The following is a 19,509-nucleotide window of genomic DNA, read 5'->3' as shown; positions in this document are numbered from 1 at the left end:
CCCTGGAAACAGGGCGGTCAGTTACCCCGGAAACAGGGTGATCAGTTAGCCTGGAAACAGGGCAGTCAGTTATCCTGGAAACAGGGTGGTCAGTTACCCCGGAAACAGGGTGGTCAGTGACCCTGGAAACTGGGCAGTCAATTACCCTGGAAACAGGGCTGTCCGTTACCCCGGAAACAGGGCAGTCATTTACCCAGGAAACTGGGCAGTCAGTTACCCTGGAAACAGGGTAGTCAGTTATCCCGGAAACAGGGTGATCAGTTACCCTGGAAACTGGGCAGCCAGTTCCCCTGGAAACAGGGCAGTCAGTTACCCCGGAAACAGGGCGGTCAGTAACCCTCGAAACAGATTACACAGTTAACCCGGAAACAGGTTGGTCAGTTACCCGGAAACAGGGCGGTCAGTTACCCTGGAAACAGTTTAGTCAGTTACCCCAGAAACAGGGAGATCAGTTACCCTTGAAACTGGGCAGTCAGTTAACCTGGAAACTGGGCAGTCAGTTACCCTGGAAACGGGGGTGTCAGTTATCCCTGAAACAGTGTGATTAGTTACCCTGGAAACTGGGCAGTCAGTTAACCTGGAAACAGGGCAGTCAGTTATCCCCGAAACAGGGTGATCAGTTATCCTGGAAACTGGGCAGTCAGTTACCCTGGAAACAGGGCAGTCTGTTAACCCAGAAACAGGGCGGTCAGTAACCCTCAAAACAGATTACACAGTTACCCCGGAAACAGGATGATCTGTTATCCTGGAAACAGAGTGGTCAGTTACCCCGGAAACAGGGTGATCAGTTATCCTGGAAACAGGGCGGCCAGTTACCCTGGAAACAGGGCAGTCAGTTACCCCGGAAACAGAGCAGTCAGTTACCCTGGAAACAGGGCAGTCAGTTATCCCGGAATCAGGGCAGTCAGTTATCCCGGAAACAGGGTGTTCAGTTACCCTGGAAACAGGGCAGTCAGTTACCCCGGAAACAGGGCAGCCAGTTACCCTGGAAACAGGGCAGTCAGTTATCCCGGAAACAGGGCAGTCAGTTATCCTGGAAACAGGGTGATCAGTTACCCTGGAAACTGGGCAGTCAATTACCCTGGAAACAGGGCAGTCAGTTACCCCGGAAACAGGGTGATCAGTTATCCTGGAAACAGGGCGGCCAGTTACCCTGGAAACAGGGCAGTCAGTTACCCCGGAAACAGAGCAGTCAGTTACCCTGGAAACAGGGCAGTCAGTTATCCCGGAATCAGGGCAGTCAGTTATCCCGGAAACAGGGTGTTCAGTTACCCTGGAAACAGGGCAGTCAGTTACCCCAGAAACAGGGCAGCCAGTTACCCTGGAAACAGGGCAGTCAGTTATCCCGGAAACAGGGCAGTCAGTTATCCTGGAAACAGGGTGATCAGTTACCCTGGAAACTGGGCAGTCAATTACCCTGGAAACAGGGCAGTCAGTTACCCCGGAAACAGGGCAGTCAGTTACCCTGGAAACTGGGCAGTCAGTTACCCTGGAAACAGGGCAGTCAGTTACCCTGAAAACAGAGCAGTCAGTTGCCCTGGAAATAGGGCAGTCAGTTATATCGGAATCAGGGCAGTCAATTATCCCAGAAACAGGGTGTTCAGTTACCCTGGAAACAGGGCAGTCAGTTACCCCGGAAACAGGGCAGCCAGTTACCCTGGAAACAGGGCAGTCTGTTACCCCAGAAACAGGGCGGTCAGTAACCCTCAAAACAGATTACACAGTTTACCCCGGAAACAGGGCGGTCAGTTACCCTGGAAACAGGGCAGTCAGTTAACCCGGAAACAGGGTGATCAGTTACCCTGGAAACTGGGCAGTCAGTTACCCTGGAAAGTGGGCAGTCAGTTACCCTGGAAACAGGGCTGTCAGTTACCCCGGAAACAGGGTGATCAGTTAGCCTGGAAACAGGGCAGTCAGTTATCCTGGAAACAGGGTGGTCAGTTACCCCGGAATCAGGGTGGTCAGTGACCCTGGAAACAGATTAGTCAGTTACCCCTGAAACAGGGTGATCAGTTATCCTGGAAACAGGGCGGCCAGTTACCCCGGAAACAGGGCAGCCAGTTACCCTGGAAAAAGGGCAGTCAGTTATCCCGGAAACAGGGCAGTCAGTTATCCCGGAAACAGGGTGATCAGTTACCCTGGAAACTGGGCAGTCAATTACCCTGGAAACAGGGCTGTCCGTTACCCCGGAAACAGGGCAGTCATTTCGCCAGGAAACTGGGCAGTCAGTTACCCTGGAAACAGGGCAGTCAGTTATCCCGGAAACAGGGCAGTCAGTTATACCGGAAACAGGGTGATCAGTTACCCTGGAAACTGGGCAGTCAATTACCCTGGAAACAGGGCGGTCCGTTACCCCGGAAACAGGGCAGTCATTTACCCAGGAAACTGGGCAGTCAGTTACCCTGGAAACTGGGCAGTCAGTTACCCCGGAAACAGGGCGGTCAGTAACCCTCGAAACAGATTACACAGTTACCCCGGAAACAGGGCGGTCAGTTACCCTGGAAACAGGGCAGTCAGTTACCCCGGAAACAGGGTGATCAGTTACCCTGGAAACTGGGCAGTCAGTTACCCTGGAAAGTGGGCAGTCAGTTACCCTGGAAACAGGGCGGTCAGTTACCCCGGAAACAGGGCAGCCAGTTACCCTGGAAACAGGGCAGTCAGTTATCCCGGAAACAAGGCAGTCAGTTATCCCGCAAACAGGGTGATCAGTTACCCTGGAAACTGGGCAGTCAATTACCCTGGAAAGTGGGCAGTCAGTTACCCTGGAAACAGGGCGGTCAGTTACCCCGGAAACAGGGTGATCAGTTAGCCTGGAAACAGGGTAGTCAGTTATCCCGGAAACAGGGTGATCAGTTACCCTGGAAACTGGGCAGTCAGTTACCCTGGAAACAGGGCAGTCAGTTACCCCGGAAACAGGGCGGTCAGTAACCCTCGAAACAGAATACACAGTTACCCCGGAAACAGGGCGGTCAGTTACCCTGGAAACAGGGCAGTCAGTTACCCCGGAAACAGGGTGATCAGTTACCCTGGAAACAGGGCAGTCAGTTACCCTGGAAAGTGGGCAGTCAGTTACCCTGGAAACTGGGCGGTCAGTTACCCCGGAAACAGGGTGATCAGTTAGCCTGGAAACAGGGCAGTCAGTTATCCTGGAAACAGGGTGGTCAGTTATCCTGGAAACTGGGCAGTCAGTTACCCTGGAAACAGGGCAGTCAGTTACCCCGGAAACAGGGCGGTCAGTAACCCTCGAAACAGATTACACAGTTACCCCGGAAACAGGGTGGTCAGTTACCCTGGAAACAGATTGCACAGTTACCCCGGAAACAGGATGGTCTGTTATCCTGGAAACAGAGTGGTCAGTTACCCCGGAAACAGGGTGATCAGTTATCCTGGAAACAGGGCGGCCAGTTACCCTGGAAACAGGGCAGTCAGTTACCCCGGAAACAGAGCAGTCAGTTACCCTGGAAACAGGGCAGTCAGTTATCCCGGAATCAGGGCAGTCAGTTATCCCGGAAAGAGGGTGTTCAGTTATCCTGGAAACATGGTAATCAGTTACCCTGGAAACTGGGCAGTCAATTACCCTGGAAACAGGGCAGTCAGTTACCCCGGAAACAGGGCAGTCAGTTACCCTGGAAACTGGGCAGTCAGTTACCCTGGTAACAGGGCAGTCAGTTACCCAGAAAACAGAGCAGTCAGTTACCCTGGAAACAGGGGAGTCAGTTATACCGGAATCAGGGCAGTCAATTATCCCGGAAACAGGGTGTTCAGTGACCCTGGAAACAGTGCAGTCTGTTACCCCGGAAACAGGGCAGCCAGTTACCCCGGAAACAGGGTAGTCAGTTATCCCAGAAACAGGGTGATCAGTTACCCTGGAAACTGGGCAGTCAGTTACCCTGGAAACAGGGCACTCAGTTACCCTGGAAACAGGGCGGTCAGTTACCCTGGAAACAGGGCAGTCAGTTACCCCGGAAACAGGGCGATCAGTTACCCTGGAAACTGTGCAGTCAGTTACCCTGGAAAGTGGGCAGTCACTTACCCTGGAAACAGGGCGGTCAGTTACCCCGGAAACAGGGTGATCAGTTAGCCTGGAAACAGGGCAGTCAGTTATCCTGGAAACAGGGTGGTCAGTTACCCCGGAAACAGGGTGGTCAGTGACCCTGGAAACTGGGCAGTCAATTACCCTGGAAACAGGGCAGTCCGTTACCCCGGAAACAGGGCAGTCATTTACCCAGGAAACTGAGCAGTCAGTTACCCTGGAAACAGGGTAGTCAGTTATCCCGGAAACAGGGTGATCAGTTACCCTGGAAACTGGGCAGTCAGTTACCCTGGAAACAGGGCAGTCTGTTACCCCAGAAACAGGGCGGTCAGTAACCCTCAAAACAGATTACACAGTTACCCCGGAAACAGGGCGGTCAGTTACCCTGGAAACAGGGCAGTCAGTTAACCCGGAAACAGGGTGATCAGTTACCCTGGCAACTGGGCAGTCAGTTACCCTGGAAAGTGGGCAGTCAGTTACCCTAGAAACAGGGCTGTCAGTTACCCCGGAAACAGGGTGATCAGTTAGCCTGGAAACAGGGCAGTCAGTTATCCTGGAAACAGGGTGGTCAGTTACCCCGGAATCAGGGTGGTCAGTGACCCTGGAAACAGATTAGTCAGTTACCCCTGAAACAGGGTGATCAGTTATCCTGGAAACAGGGCGGCCAGTTACCCCGGAAACAGGGCAGCCAGTTACCCTGGAAACAGGGCAGTCAGTTATCCCGGAAACAGGGCAGTCAGTTATCCCGGAAACAGGGTGATCAGTTACCCTGGAAACTGGGCAGTCAATTACCCTGGAAACAGGGCTGTCCGTTACCCCGGAAACAGGGCAGTCATTTCGCCAGGAAACTGGGCAGTCAGTTACCCTGGAAACAGGGCAGTCAGTTATCCCGGAAACAGGGCAGTCAGTTATACCGGAAACAGGGTGATCAGTTACCCTGGAAACTGGGCAGTCAATTACCCTGGAAACAGGGCGGTCCGTTACCCCGGAAACAGGGCAGTCATTTACCCAGGAAACTGGGCAGTCAGTTACCCTGGAAACGGGGGTGTCAGTTATCCCTGAAACAGTGTGATTAGTTACCCTGGAAACTGGGCAGTCAGTTAACCTGGAAACAGGGCAGTCAGTTATCCCCGAAACAGGGTGATCAGTTATCCTGGAAACTGGGCAGTCAGTTACCCTGGAAACAGGGCAGTCTGTTAACCCAGAAACAGGGCGGTCAGTAACCCTCAAAACAGATTACACAGTTACCCCGGAAACAGGATGATCTGTTATCCTGGAAACAGAGTGGTCAGTTACCCCGGAAACAGGGTGATCAGTTATCCTGGAAACAGGGCGGCCAGTTACCCTGGAAACAGGGCAGTCAGTTACCCCGGAAACAGAGCAGTCAGTTACCCTGGAAACAGGGCAGTCAGTTATCCCGGAATCAGGGCAGTCAGTTATCCCGGAAACAGGGTGTTCAGTTACCCTGGAAACAGGGCAGTCAGTTACCCCGGAAACAGGGCAGCCAGTTACCCTGGAAACAGGGCAGTCAGTTATCCCGGAAACAGGGCAGTCAGTTATCCTGGAAACAGGGTGATCAGTTACCCTGGAAACTGGGCAGTCAATTACCCTGGAAACAGGGCAGTCAGTTACCCCGGAAACAGGGTGATCAGTTATCCTGGAAACAGGGCGGCCAGTTACCCTGGAAACAGGGCAGTCAGTTACCCCGGAAACAGAGCAGTCAGTTACCCTGGAAACAGGGCAGTCAGTTATCCCGGAATCAGGGCAGTCAGTTATCCCGGAAACAGGGTGTTCAGTTACCCTGGAAACAGGGCAGTCAGTTACCCCAGAAACAGGGCAGCCAGTTACCCTGGAAACAGGGCAGTCAGTTATCCCGGAAACAGGGCAGTCAGTTATCCTGGAAACAGGGTGATCAGTTACCCTGGAAACTGGGCAGTCAATTACCCTGGAAACAGGGCAGTCAGTTACCCCGGAAACAGGGCAGTCAGTTACCCTGGAAACTGGGCAGTCAGTTACCCTGGAAACAGGGCAGTCAGTTACCCTGAAAACAGAGCAGTCAGTTGCCCTGGAAATAGGGCAGTCAGTTATATCGGAATCAGGGCAGTCAATTATCCCAGAAACAGGGTGTTCAGTTACCCTGGAAACAGGGCAGTCAGTTACCCCGGAAACAGGGCAGCCAGTTACCCTGGAAACAGGGCAGTCTGTTACCCCAGAAACAGGGCGGTCAGTAACCCTCAAAACAGATTACACAGTTACCCCGGAAACAGGGCGGTCAGTTACCCTGGAAACAGGGCAGTCAGTTAACCCGGAAACAGGGTGATCAGTTACCCTGGAAACTGGGCAGTCAGTTACCCTGGAAAGTGGGCAGTCAGTTACCCTGGAAACAGGGCTGTCAGTTACCCCGGAAACAGGGTGATCAGTTAGCCTGGAAACAGGGCAGTCAGTTATCCTGGAAACAGGGTGGTCAGTTACCCCGGAATCAGGGTGGTCAGTGACCCTGGAAACAGATTAGTCAGTTACCCCTGAAACAGGGTGATCAGTTATCCTGGAAACAGGGCGGCCAGTTACCCCGGAAACAGGGCAGCCAGTTACCCTGGAAAAAGGGCAGTCAGTTATCCCGGAAACAGGGCAGTCAGTTATCCCGGAAACAGGGTGATCAGTTACCCTGGAAACTGGGCAGTCAATTACCCTGGAAACAGGGCTGTCCGTTACCCCGGAAACAGGGCAGTCATTTCGACAGGAAACTGGGCAGTCAGTTACCCTGGAAACAGGGCAGTCAGTTATCCCGGAAACAGGGCAGTCAGTTATACCGGAAACAGGGTGATCAGTTACCCTGGAAACTGGGCAGTCAATTACCCTGGAAACAGGGCGGTCCGTTACCCCGGAAACAGGGCAGTCATTTACCCAGGAAACTGGGCAGTCAGTTACCCTGGAAACTGGGCAGTCAGTTACCCCGGAAACAGGGCGGTCAGTAACCCTCGAAACAGATTACACAGTTACCCCGGAAACAGGGCGGTCAGTTACCCTGGAAACAGGGCAGTCAGTTACCCCGGAAACAGGGTGATCAGTTACCCTGGAAACTGGGCAGTCAGTTACCCTGGAAAGTGGGCAGTCAGTTACCCTGGAAACAGGGCGGTCAGTTACCCCGGAAACAGGGCAGCCAGTTACCCTGGAAACAGGGCAGTCAGTTATCCCGGAAACAAGGCAGTCAGTTATCCCGCAAACAGGGTGATCAGTTACCCTGGAAACTGGGCAGTCAATTACCCTGGAAAGTGGGCAGTCAGTTACCCTGGAAACAGGGCGGTCAGTTACCCCGGAAACAGGGTGATCAGTTAGCCTGGAAACAGGGTAGTCAGTTATCCCGGAAACAGGGTGATCAGTTACCCTGGAAACTGGGCAGTCAGTTACCCTGGAAACAGGGCAGTCAGTTACCCCGGAAACAGGGCGGTCAGTAACCCTCGAAACAGATTACACAGTTACCCCGGAAACAGGGCGGTCAGTTACCCTGGAAACAGGACAGTCAGTTACCCCGGAAACAGGGTGATCAGTTACCCTGGAAACAGGGCAGTCAGTTACCCTGGAAAGTGGGCAGTCAGTTACCCTGGAAACTGGGCGGTCAGTTACCCCGGAAACAGGGTGATCAGTTAGCCTGGAAACAGGGCAGTCAGTTATCCTGGAAACAGGGTGGTCAGTTATCCTGGAAACTGGGCAGTCAGTTACCCTGGAAACAGGGCAGTCAGTTACCCCGGAAACAGGGCGGTCAGTAACCCTCGAAACAGATTACACAGTTACCCCGGAAACAGGGCGGTCAGTTACCCTGGAAACAGATTGCACAGTTACCCCGGAAACAGGATGGTCTGTTATCCTGGAAACAGAGTGGTCAGTTACCCCGGAAACAGGGCAGTCAGTTACCCCGGAAACAGAGCAGTCAGTTACCCTGGAAACAGGGCAGTCAGTTATCCCGGAATCAGGGCAGTCAGTTATCCCGGAAAGAGGGTGTTCAGTTATCCTGGAAACATGGTAATCAGTTACCCTGGAAACTGGGCAGTCAATTACCCTGGAAACAGGGCAGTCAGTTACCCCGGAAACAGGGCAGTCAGTTACCCTGGAAACTGGGCAGTCAGTTACCCTGGTAACAGGGCAGTCAGTTACCCAGAAAACAGAGCAGTCAGTTACCCTGGAAACAGGGGAGTCAGTTATACCGGAATCAGGGCAGTCAATTATCCCGGAAACAGGGTGTTCAGTGACCCTGGAAACAGTGCAGTCTGTTACCCCGGAAACAGGGCAGCCAGTTACCCCGGAAACAGGGTAGTCAGTTATCCCAGAAACAGGGTGATCAGTTACCCTGGAAACTGGGCAGTCAGTTACCCTGGAAACAGGGCACTCAGTTACCCTGGAAACAGGGCGGTCAGTTACCCTGGAAACAGGGCAGTCAGTTACCCCGGAAACAGGGTGATCAGTTACCCTGGAAACTGTGCAGTCAGTTACCCTGGAAAGTGGGCAGTCACTTACCCTGGAAACAGGGCGGTCAGTTACCCCGGAAACAGGGTGATCAGTTAGCCTGGAAACAGGGCAGTCAGTTATCCTGGAAACAGGGTGGTCAGTTACCCCGGAAACAGGGTGGTCAGTGACCCTGGAAACTGGGCAGTCAATTACCCTGGAAACAGGGCAGTCCGTTACCCCGGAAACAGGGCAGTCATTTACCCAGGAAACTGAGCAGTCAGTTACCCTGGAAACAGGGTAGTCAGTTATCCCGGAAACAGGGTGATCAGTTACCCTGGAAACTGGGCAGTCAGTTACCCTGGAAACAGGGCAGTCTGTTACCCCAGAAACAGGGCGGTCAGTAACCCTCAAAACAGATTACACAGTTACCCCGGAAACAGGGCGGTCAGTTACCCTGGAAACAGGGCAGTCAGTTAACCCGGAAACAGGGTGATCAGTTACCCTGGCAACTGGGCAGTCAGTTACCCTGGAAAGTGGGCAGTCAGTTACCCTAGAAACAGGGCTGTCAGTTACCCCGGAAACAGGGTGATCAGTTAGCCTGGAAACAGGGCAGTCAGTTATCCTGGAAACAGGGTGGTCAGTTACCCCGGAATCAGGGTGGTCAGTGACCCTGGAAACAGATTAGTCAGTTACCCCTGAAACAGGGTGATCAGTTATCCTGGAAACAGGGCGGCCAGTTACCCCGGAAACAGGGCAGCCAGTTACCCTGGAAACAGGGCAGTCAGTTATCCCGGAAACAGGGCAGTCAGTTATCCCGGAAACAGGGTGATCAGTTACCCTGGAAACTGGGCAGTCAATTACCCTGGAAACAGGGCTGTCCGTTACCCCGGAAACAGGGCAGTCATTTCGCCAGGAAACTGGGCAGTCAGTTACCCTGGAAACAGGGCAGTCAGTTATCCCGGAAACAGGGCAGTCAGTTATACCGGAAACAGGGTGATCAGTTACCCTGGAAACTGGGCAGTCAATTACCCTGGAAACAGGGCGGTCCGTTACCCCGGAAACAGGGCAGTCATTTACCCAGGAAACTGGGCAGTCAGTTACCCTGGAAACTGGGCAGTCAGTTACCCCGGAAACAGGGCGGTCAGTAACCCTCGAAACAGATTACACAGTTACCCCGGAAACAGGGCGGTCAGTTACCCTGGAAACAGGGCAGTCAGTTACCCCGGAAACAGGGTGATCAGTTACCCTGGAAACTGGGCAGTCAGTTACCCTGGAAAGTGGGCAGTCAGTTACCCTGGAAACAGGGCGGTCAGTTACCCCGGAAACAGGGCAGCCAGTTACCCTGGAAACAGGGCAGTCAGTTATCCCGGAAACAAGGCAGTCAGTTATCCCGCAAACAGGGTGATCAGTTACCCTGGAAACTGGGCAGTCAATTACCCTGGAAAGTGGGCAGTCAGTTACCCTGGAAACAGGGCGGTCAGTTACCCCGGAAACAGGGTGATCAGTTAGCCTGGAAACAGGGTAGTCAGTTATCCCGGAAACAGGGTGATCAGTTACCCTGGAAACTGGGCAGTCAGTTACCCTGGAAACAGGGCAGTCAGTTACCCCGGAAACAGGGCGGTCAGTAACCCTCGAAACAGATTACACAGTTACCCCGGAAACAGGGCGGTCAGTTACCCTGGAAACAGGGCAGTCAGTTACCCCGGAAACAGGGTGATCAGTTACCCTGGAAACAGGGCAGTCAGTTACCCTGGAAAGTGGGCAGTCAGTTACCCTGGAAACTGGGCGGTCAGTTACCCCGGAAACAGGGTGATCAGTTAGCCTGGAAACAGGGCAGTCAGTTATCCTGGAAACAGGGTGGTCAGTTATCCTGGAAACTGGGCAGTCAGTTACCCTGGAAACAGGGCAGTCAGTTACCCCGGAAACAGGGCGGTCAGTAACCCTCGAAACAGATTACACAGTTACCCCGGAAACAGGGCGGTCAGTTACCCTGGAAACAGATTGCACAGTTACCCCGGAAACAGGATGGTCTGTTATCCTGGAAACAGAGTGGTCAGTTACCCCGGAAACAGGGTGATCAGTTATCCTGGAAACAGGGCGGCCAGTTACCCTGGAAACAGGGCAGTCAGTTACCCCGGAAACAGAGCAGTCAGTTACCCTGGAAACAGGGCAGTCAGTTATCCCGGAATCAGGGCAGTCAGTTATCCCGGAAAGAGGGTGTTCAGTTATCCTGGAAACATGGTAATCAGTTACCCTGGAAACTGGGCAGTCAATTACCCTGGAAACAGGGCAGTCAGTTACCCCGGAAACAGGGCAGTCAGTTACCCTGGAAACTGGGCAGTCAGTTACCCTGGTAACAGGGCAGTCAGTTACCCAGAAAACAGAGCAGTCAGTTACCCTGGAAACAGGGGAGTCAGTTATACCGGAATCAGGGCAGTCAATTATCCCGGAAACAGGGTGTTCAGTGACCCTGGAAACAGTGCAGTCTGTTACCCCGGAAACAGGGCAGCCAGTTACCCCGGAAACAGGGTAGTCAGTTATCCCAGAAACAGGGTGATCAGTTACCCTGGAAACTGGGCAGTCAGTTACCCTGGAAACAGGGCACTCAGTTACCCTGGAAACAGGGCGGTCAGTTACCCTGGAAACAGGGCAGTCAGTTACCCCGGAAACAGGGTGATCAGTTACCCTGGAAACTGTGCAGTCAGTTACCCTGGAAAGTGGGCAGTCACTTACCCTGGAAACAGGGCGGTCAGTTACCCCGGAAACAGGGTGATCAGTTAGCCTGGAAACAGGGCAGTCAGTTATCCTGGAAACAGGGTGGTCAGTTACCCCGGAAACAGGGTGGTCAGTGACCCTGGAAACTGGGCAGTCAATTACCCTGGAAACAGGGCAGTCCGTTACCCCGGAAACAGGGCAGTCATTTACCCAGGAAACTGAGCAGTCAGTTACCCTGGAAACAGGGTAGTCAGTTATCCCGGAAACAGGGTGATCAGTTACCCTGGAAACGGGGCAGTCAGTTACCCTGGAAACAGGGTAGTCAGTTACCCCGGAAACAGGGTGGTCAGTAACCCTCGAAACAGATTGCACAGTTAACCCGGAAACAGGGCGGTCAGTTACCCTGGAAACAGGGCAGTCAGTTACCCCGGAAACAAGGTGATCAGTTACCCTGGAAACTGGGCAGTCAGTTACCCTGGAAAGTGGGCAGTCAGTTACCCTGGAAACAGGGCGGTCAGTTACCCCGGAAACAGGGCAGCCAGTTACCCTGGAAACAGGGCAGTCAGTTATCCCGGAAACAGGGCAGTCAGTTATCCCGGAAACAGGGTGATCAGTTACCCTGGAAACTGGGCAGTCAATTACCCTGGAAACAGGCCAGTCCGTTACCCCAGAAACAGGGCAGTCATTTACCCAGGAAACTGGGCAGTCAGTTACCCCGGAAACAGGGTAGTCAGTTATCCCAGAAACAGGGTGATCAGTTACCCTGGAAACTGGGCAGTCAGTTACCCTGGAAACAGGGCAGTCAGTTACCCTGGAAACAGGGCGGTCAGTAAGCCTCGAAACAGATTACACAGTTACCCCGGAAACAGGGCGGTCAGTTACCCTGGAAACAGGGCAGTCAGTAACCCCGGAAACAGGGTGATCAGTTACCCTGGAATCTGGGCAGTCAGTTACCCTGGAAAGTGGGCAGTCAGTTACCCTGGAAACAGGGCGGTCAGTTACCCCGGTAACAGGGTGATCAGTTAGCCTGGAAACAGGGCAGTCAGTTATCCTGGAAACAGGGTGGTCAGTTACCCACGGAAACAGGGTGGTCAGTGACCCTGGAAACAGATTAGTCAGTTACCCCAGAAACAGGGTGATCAGTTACCCTGGAAACTGGGCAGTCAGTTACCCTGGAAAGTGGGCAGTCAGTTACCCTGGAAACAGGGTGGTCAGTTACCCCGGAAACAGGGCAGCCAGTTACCCTGGAAACAGGGCAGTCAGTTATCCCGGAAACAGGGCAGTCAGTTATCCCGGAAACAGGGTGATCAGTTACCCTGGAAACTGGGCAGTCAATTACCCTGGAAACAGGGCAGTCCGTTACCCCGGAAACAGGGCAGTCATTTACCCAGGAAACTGGGCAGTCAGTTACCCCGGAAACAGGGTAGTCAGTTATCCCAGAAACAGGGTGATCAGTTACCCTGGAAACTGGGCAGTCAGTTACCCTGGAAACAGGGCAGTCAGTTACCCTGGAAACAGGGCGGTCAGTAAGCCTCGAAAAAGATTACACAGTTACCCCGGAAACAGGGCGGTCAGTTACCCTGGAAACAGGGCAGTCAGTTACCCCGGAAACAGGGTGATCAGTTACCCTGGAATCTGGGCAGTCAGTTACCCTGGAAAGTGGGCAGTCAGTTACCCTGGAAACAGGGCGGTCAGTTACCCCGGTAACAGGGTGATCAGTTAGCCTGGAAACAGGGCAGTCAGTTATCCTGGAAACAGGGTGGTCACTTACCCCCGGAAACAGGGTGGTCAGTGACCCTGGAAACAGATTAGTCAGTTACCCCAGAAACAGGGTGATCAGTTATCCAGGAAACAGGGCGGCCAGTTACCCAGGAAACAGGGCAGTCAGTTACCCCGGAAACAGAGCAGTCAGTTACCCTGGAAACAGGGCAGTTAGTTATCCCAGAAACAGGGCAGTCAGTTATCCCGGAAACAGGTTGGTCAGTTACCCGGAAACAGGGCGGTCAGTTACCCTGGAAACAGTTTAGTCAGTTACCCCAGAAACAGGGAGATCAGTTACCCTTGAAACTGGGCAGTCAGTTACCCTGGAAACTGGGCAGTCAGTTACCCTGGAAACGGGTGAGTCAGTTATCCCAGAAACAGTGTGATTAGTTACCCTGGAAACTGGGCAGTCAGTTAACCTGGAAACAGGGCAGTCAGTTACCCCAGTAACAGGGTGATCAGTTACCCAGGAAAGTGGGCAGTCAGTTACCCTGGAAACAGGGCAGTCTGTTACCCCAGAAACAGGGCGGTCAGCAACCCTCAAAACAGAATACACAGTTACCCCGGAAACAGGATGATCTGTTATCCTGGAAACAGAGTGGTCTGTTACCCCGGAAACAGGGTGATCAGTTATCCTGGAAACAGGGCGGCCAGTTACCCTGGAAACAGGGCAGTCAGTTACACCGGAAACAGAGCAGTCAGTTACCCTGGAAACAGGGCAGTCAGTTATCCGGGAATCAGGGCAGTCAGTTATCCCGGAAACAGGGTGTTCAGTTACCCTGGAAACAGGGCAGTCAGTTACCCCGGAAACAGGGCAGCCAGTTACCCTGGAAACAGGGCAGTCAGTTATCCCGGAAACAGGGCAGTCAGTTATCCTGGAAACAGGGTGATCAGTTACCCTGGTAACTGGGCAGTCAATTACCCTGGAAACAGGGCAGTCAGCTACCCCGGAAACAGGGCAGTCAGTTACCCTGGAAACTGGGCAGTCAGTTACCCTGAAACAGGGCAGTCAGTTAAACAGAAAACAGAGCAGTTAGTTAAAATGGAAAAAGGGTGATCAGTTATCCCGGAATCAGGGCAGTCAGTTATCCCGGAAAGAGGGTGTTCAGTTACCCGAGAAACAGGGCAGTCAGTTATCCTGGAAACAGGGTGGTCAGTTACCCCGGAAACAGGGTGGTCAGTGACCCTGGAAACAGATTAGTCAGTTACCCCAGAAACAGGGTGATCAGTTATCCTGGAAACAGGGCGGCCAGTTACCCAGGAAACAGGGCAGTCAGTTAACCCGGAAACAGAGCAGTCAGTTACCCTGGAAACAGGGCAGTCAGTTATCCCAGAAACAGGGCAGTCAGTTATCCCAGAAACAGGGTGTTCATTTATCCTGGAAACAGGGCAGTCGGTTACCCCGGAAACAGGTTGGTCAGTTACCCGGAAACAGGGCGGTCAGTTACCCTGGAAACAGTTTAGTCAGTTACCCCAGAAACAGGGAGATCAGTTACCCTTGAAACTGGGCAGTCAGTTACTCTGGAAACTGGGCAGTCAGTTACCCTGGAAACGGGGGAGTCAGTTATCCCAGAAACAGTGTGATTAGTTACCCTGGAAACTGGGCAGTCAGTTAACCTGGAAACAGGGCAGTCAGTTACCCCAGAAACAGGGTGATCAGTTACCCAGGAAACTGGGCAGTCAGTTACCCTGGAAACAGGGCAGTCTGTTACCCCAGAAACAGGGCGGTCAGTAACCCTCAAAACAGAATACACATTTACCCCGGAAACAGGATGATCAGTTATCCTGGAAACAGAGTGGTCAGTTACCCCGGAAACAGGGTAGTCAGTTACACCGGAAACAGAGCAGTCAGTTACCCTGGAAACAGGGCAGTCAGTTATCCCGGAATCAGGGCAGTCAGTTATCCCAGAAAGAGGGTGTTCAGTTACCCTGGAAACAGGGCAGTCAGTTACCCTGGAAACAGGGCAGTCAGTTATCCCGGAAACAGGGCAGTCAGTTATCCTGGAAACAGGGTGATCAGTTACCCTGGAAACTGGGCAGTCAATTACCCTGGAAACAGGGCAGTCAGCTACCCCGGAAACAGGGCAGTCAGTTCCCCTGGAAACTGGGCAGTCAGTTACCCTGAAACAGGGCAGTCAGTTACCCAGAAAACAGAGCAGTCAGTTACACTGGAAACAGGGCAGTCAGTTATCCCGGAATCAGGGCAGTCAGTTATCCCGGAAAGAGGGTGTTCAGTTACCCTGGAAACAGGGCAGTCAGTTACCCCGGAAACAGGGCAGCCAGTTACCCTGGAAACAGGGCAGTCAGTTATACCGGAATCAGGGCAGTCAATTATCCCGGAAACAGGGTGTTCAGTTACCCGAGAAACAGGGCAGTCAGTTCCCCCAGAAACAGGGCAGCCAGTTACCCTGGAAACAGGGCAGTCTGTTACCCCAGAAACAGGGCAGTCAGCAACCCTCAAAACAGATTACACAGTTACCCCGGAAACAGGGCGGTCAGTTACCCTGGAAACAGGGCAGTCAGTTACCCCGTAAACAGGGTGATCAGTTACCCTGGAAACTGTGCAGTCAGTTACCCTGGAAAGTGGGCAGTCAGTTACCCTGGAAACAGGGCAGTCAGTTACCCCGGAAACAGGGTGGTCAGTTACCCGGAAACAGGGCGGTCAGTTACCCTGGAAACAGTTTAGTCAGTTACCCCAGAAACAGGGAGATCAGTTACCCTTGAAACTGGGCAGTCACTTACCCTGGAAACAGGGCAGTCAGTTATCCCGGAAACAGGGTGTTCATTTATCCCGGAAACAGGGCAGTCAGTTATCCCGGAAACAGGGTGTTCAGTTACCCTGGAAACAGGGCAGTCAGTTACCCCATAAACAGGGCCGTCAGTTACCCTGGAAACAGGGCAGTCAGTTATCCCGGAAACAGGGCAGTCAGTTATCCCGGAAAAAGGGTGATCAGTTACCCTAGAAACTGGGCAGTCAGTTACCCTGGAAACAGGGCATTCAGTTACCCCGGAAACAGTGCAGTCAGTTACCCTGGAAACTGGGCAGTCAGTTACCCTGGAAACAGGGGAGTCAGTTATCCCGGAAACAGGGTGATCAGTTACCCTGGAAACTGGGCAGTCAGTTACCCTGGAAACAGGGCAGTCAGTTACCCCAGAAACAGGGTGATCAGTTACCCTGGAAACTGGGCAGTCAGTTACCCTGGAAACAGGGCAGTCTGTTACCCCAGAAACAGGGCGGTCAGTAACCCTCGAAACAGATTACACAGGGTGATCTTTTATCCTGGAAACAGGGCGGTCAGTTACCCCAGAAAGAGGGAAGTTTTTTACCCTGGAAACAGCGCACACAGTTATCCCGGAAACAGAGCGGTCAGTTACCCCGAAAACAGGCCGGTCAGTTACCCTGGAAACTGGGCAGTCAGTTACCCCGGAAACAGGGCGGTCAGTTACCCTGGAAACAGAGCAGTCAGTTACCCTGAAAACAGGGTGAACTGTTACCCTGGAAACAGGGCAGTCAGTTACCCCAGAAGCAGGGCGGTCAGTTACCCTGGAAACAGCGCAGTCAGTTACCCCAGAAACAGGGTGATCAGTTACCCCGGAAACAGGGTGAACAGTTACCCTTGAAACAGGGCAGTCAGTTACCCCGGAAACAGGCGGTCACTTGCCCTGGAAACAGGGCAGTCAGTTACCCCGGAAACAGAGCAGTCAGTTACCCTGGAAACAGGGCGGTTACTTACCCCGGAAATAGGGCGGTCAGTTATCCTGGAAACAGGGCGGTCAGTTACTCCGGAAACAGGGAGATCAGTTACCCCGGAAACAGGGCAGTTAGTTACCCTGGAAACAGGGCAGTCAGTTATCCTGGAAACAGGGTGGTCAGTTTCCCTGGAAACAGGCTGGTCAGTTACCCTAGAAACAGGGTGATCATTTATCCTGGAAACAGGGCGGTCAGTTACCCTGGAAACAGGGCAGTCAGTTATCCCGGAAACAGGGCAGTCAGTTATCCCGGAAACAGGGTGTTCAGTTACCCCGGAAACAGGGCAGTCACTTCCCCTGGAAACAGGGCAGTCAGATACCCTGGAAACAGGGCAGTCATTTACCCTGGAAACAGGGCAGTCAGTTATCCTGGAAACAGGGTGAATAGTTACCGCGGAAACTCGGCATTCAGTTACCATGGAAAAAGGGGGGTCAGTTACCCTGGAAACAGGGCAGTCAGTTATCCTGGATACAGGGTGGTCAGTGACCCTGGAATCAGGGTGATCAGTTACCCCGGAAACAGGGCAGTCATTTACTCCGGAAACAGGGAGATCAGTTACCCCGGAAACAGGGCAGTCAGTTACCCTGGAAACAGGGTGGTCAGTGACCCTGGAAACAGATTAGTCAGTTACCCCAGAAACAGGGTGATCAGTTGCCCTGGAAACAGGGGAGTCTGTTATCCCGGAAACAGGGTGATCAGTTACCCTGGAAACTGGGCAGTCAGTTACCCTGGAAACAGGGCAGTCAGTTACCCCAGAAACAGGGTGATCAGTTACCCTGGAAACTGGGCAGTCAGTTACCCTGGAAACAGGGCAGTCTGTTACCCCAGAAACAGGGCGGTCAGTAACCTTCGAAACAGATTACACAGTTACCCCGGAAACAGGGTGATCTGTTATCCTGGAAACAGAGCGGTCAGTTACCCCAGAAAGAGGGAAGTTTTTTACCCTGGAAACAGCGCACACAGTTATCCCGGAAACAGGGCAGTCAGTTACCCTGGAAAAAGGGCAGTCAGTTATCCTGGAAACAGGGTGGTCAGTTTCCCTGGAAACAGGCTGGTCAGTTACCCCAGAAACAGGGTGATCATTTATCCTGGAAACAGGGCGGTCAGTTACCCTGGAAACAGGGCAGTCAGTTATCCCGGAAACAGGGCAGTCAGTTATCCCGGAAACAGGGTGTTCAGTTACCCCGGAAACAGGGCAGTCAGTTCCCCCGGAAACAGGGCAGTCAGATTCCCTGGAAACAGGGCAGTCATTTACCCTGGAAACAGGGCAGTCAGTTATCCTGGAAACAGGGTGAATAGTTACCGCGGAAACTGGGCATTCAGTTACCATGGAAAACGTGCGGTCAGTTACCCTGGAAACAGGGCAGTCAGTTATCCTGGATACAGGGTGGTCAGTGACCCTGGAAACAGGGTGATCAGTTATCCCGGAAACAGGGCAGTCAGATACCCCGGAAACAGGGTGATCAGTTATCCTGGAAACAGGGCGATCAGTTAGTCCGGAAACAGGGAGATCAGTTACCCTGGAAACAGGGTGGTCAGTGACCCTGGAAACAGATTAGTCAGTTACCCTGGAAACAGGGTGATCAGTTATCCTGGAAACAGGGCGGCCAGTTACCCAGGAAACAGGGCAGTCAGTTACCCCGGAAACAGTGCAGTCAGTTACCCTGGAAACAGGGCAGTCAGTTATCCCAGAAACAGGGCAGTCAGTTATCCCGGAAACAGGGTGTTCATTTATCCTGGAAACAGGGCAGTCAGTTACCCCGGAAATAGGGTGGTCAGTTACCCAGAAACAGGGCAGTCAGTTACCCTGGAAACAGTTTAGTCAGTTACCCCAGAAACAGGGAGATCAGTTACACTTGAAACTGGGCAGTCACTTACCCTGGAAACAGGGCAGTCAGTTATCCCGGAAACAGGGTGTTCATTTATCCCGGAAACAGGGAAGTCAGTTATCCCGGAAACAGGGTGTTCAGTTACCCTGGAAACAGGGCAGTCAGTTACCTTGGAAACAGGGCCGTCAGTTACCCTGGAAACAGGGCAGTCAGTTATCCCGGAAACAGGGCAGTCAGTTATCCCGGAAACAGAGTGATCAGTTACCCTGGAATCTGGGAAGTCAGTTACCCTGGAAACAGGGCAGTCAGTTACCCCGGAAACAGTGCAGTCAGTTACCCTGGAAACTGGGCAGTCAGTTACCCTGGAAAAAGGGGAGTCAGTTATCCCGGAAACAGGGTGATCAGTTACCCTGGAAACAGGGCAGTCAGTTATCCCGGAAACAGGGCAGTCAGTTATCCTGGAAACAGGGTGGTCAGTTTCCCTGGAAACAGGGTGGTCAGTGACCCTGGAAACAGATTAGTCAGTTACCCCAGAAACAGGGTGATCAGTTGCCCTGGAAACAGGGGAGTCTGTTATCCCGGAAACAGGGTGATCAGTTACCCTGGAAACTGGGCAGTCAGTTACCCTGGAAACAGGGCAGTCAGTTACCCCAGAAACAGGGTGATCAGTTACCCTGGAAACTGGGCAGTCAGTTACCCTGGAAACAGGGCAGTCTGTTACCCCAGAAACAGGGCGGTCAGTAACCTTCGAAACAGATTACACAGTTACCCCGGAAACAGGGTGATCTGTTATCCTGGAAACAGAGCGGTCAGTTACCCCAGAAAGAGGGAAGTTTTTTACCCTGGAAACAGCGCACACAGTTATCCCGGAAACAGGGCAGTCAGTTACCCTGGAAAAAGGGCAGTCAGTTATCCTGGAAACAGGGTGGTCAGTTTCCCTGGAAACAGGCTGGTCAGTTACCCCAGAAACAGGGTGA

The sequence above is a fragment of the Heterodontus francisci genome, chromosome 43 (assembly GCF_036365525.1).
Source record: "Heterodontus francisci isolate sHetFra1 chromosome 43, sHetFra1.hap1, whole genome shotgun sequence".
In the NCBI taxonomy this organism is placed as follows: domain Eukaryota; kingdom Metazoa; phylum Chordata; class Chondrichthyes; order Heterodontiformes; family Heterodontidae; genus Heterodontus; species Heterodontus francisci.
The sequence above is the reverse complement of the archived record's forward strand: the minus strand, read 5'-3'. Positions refer to the sequence as shown.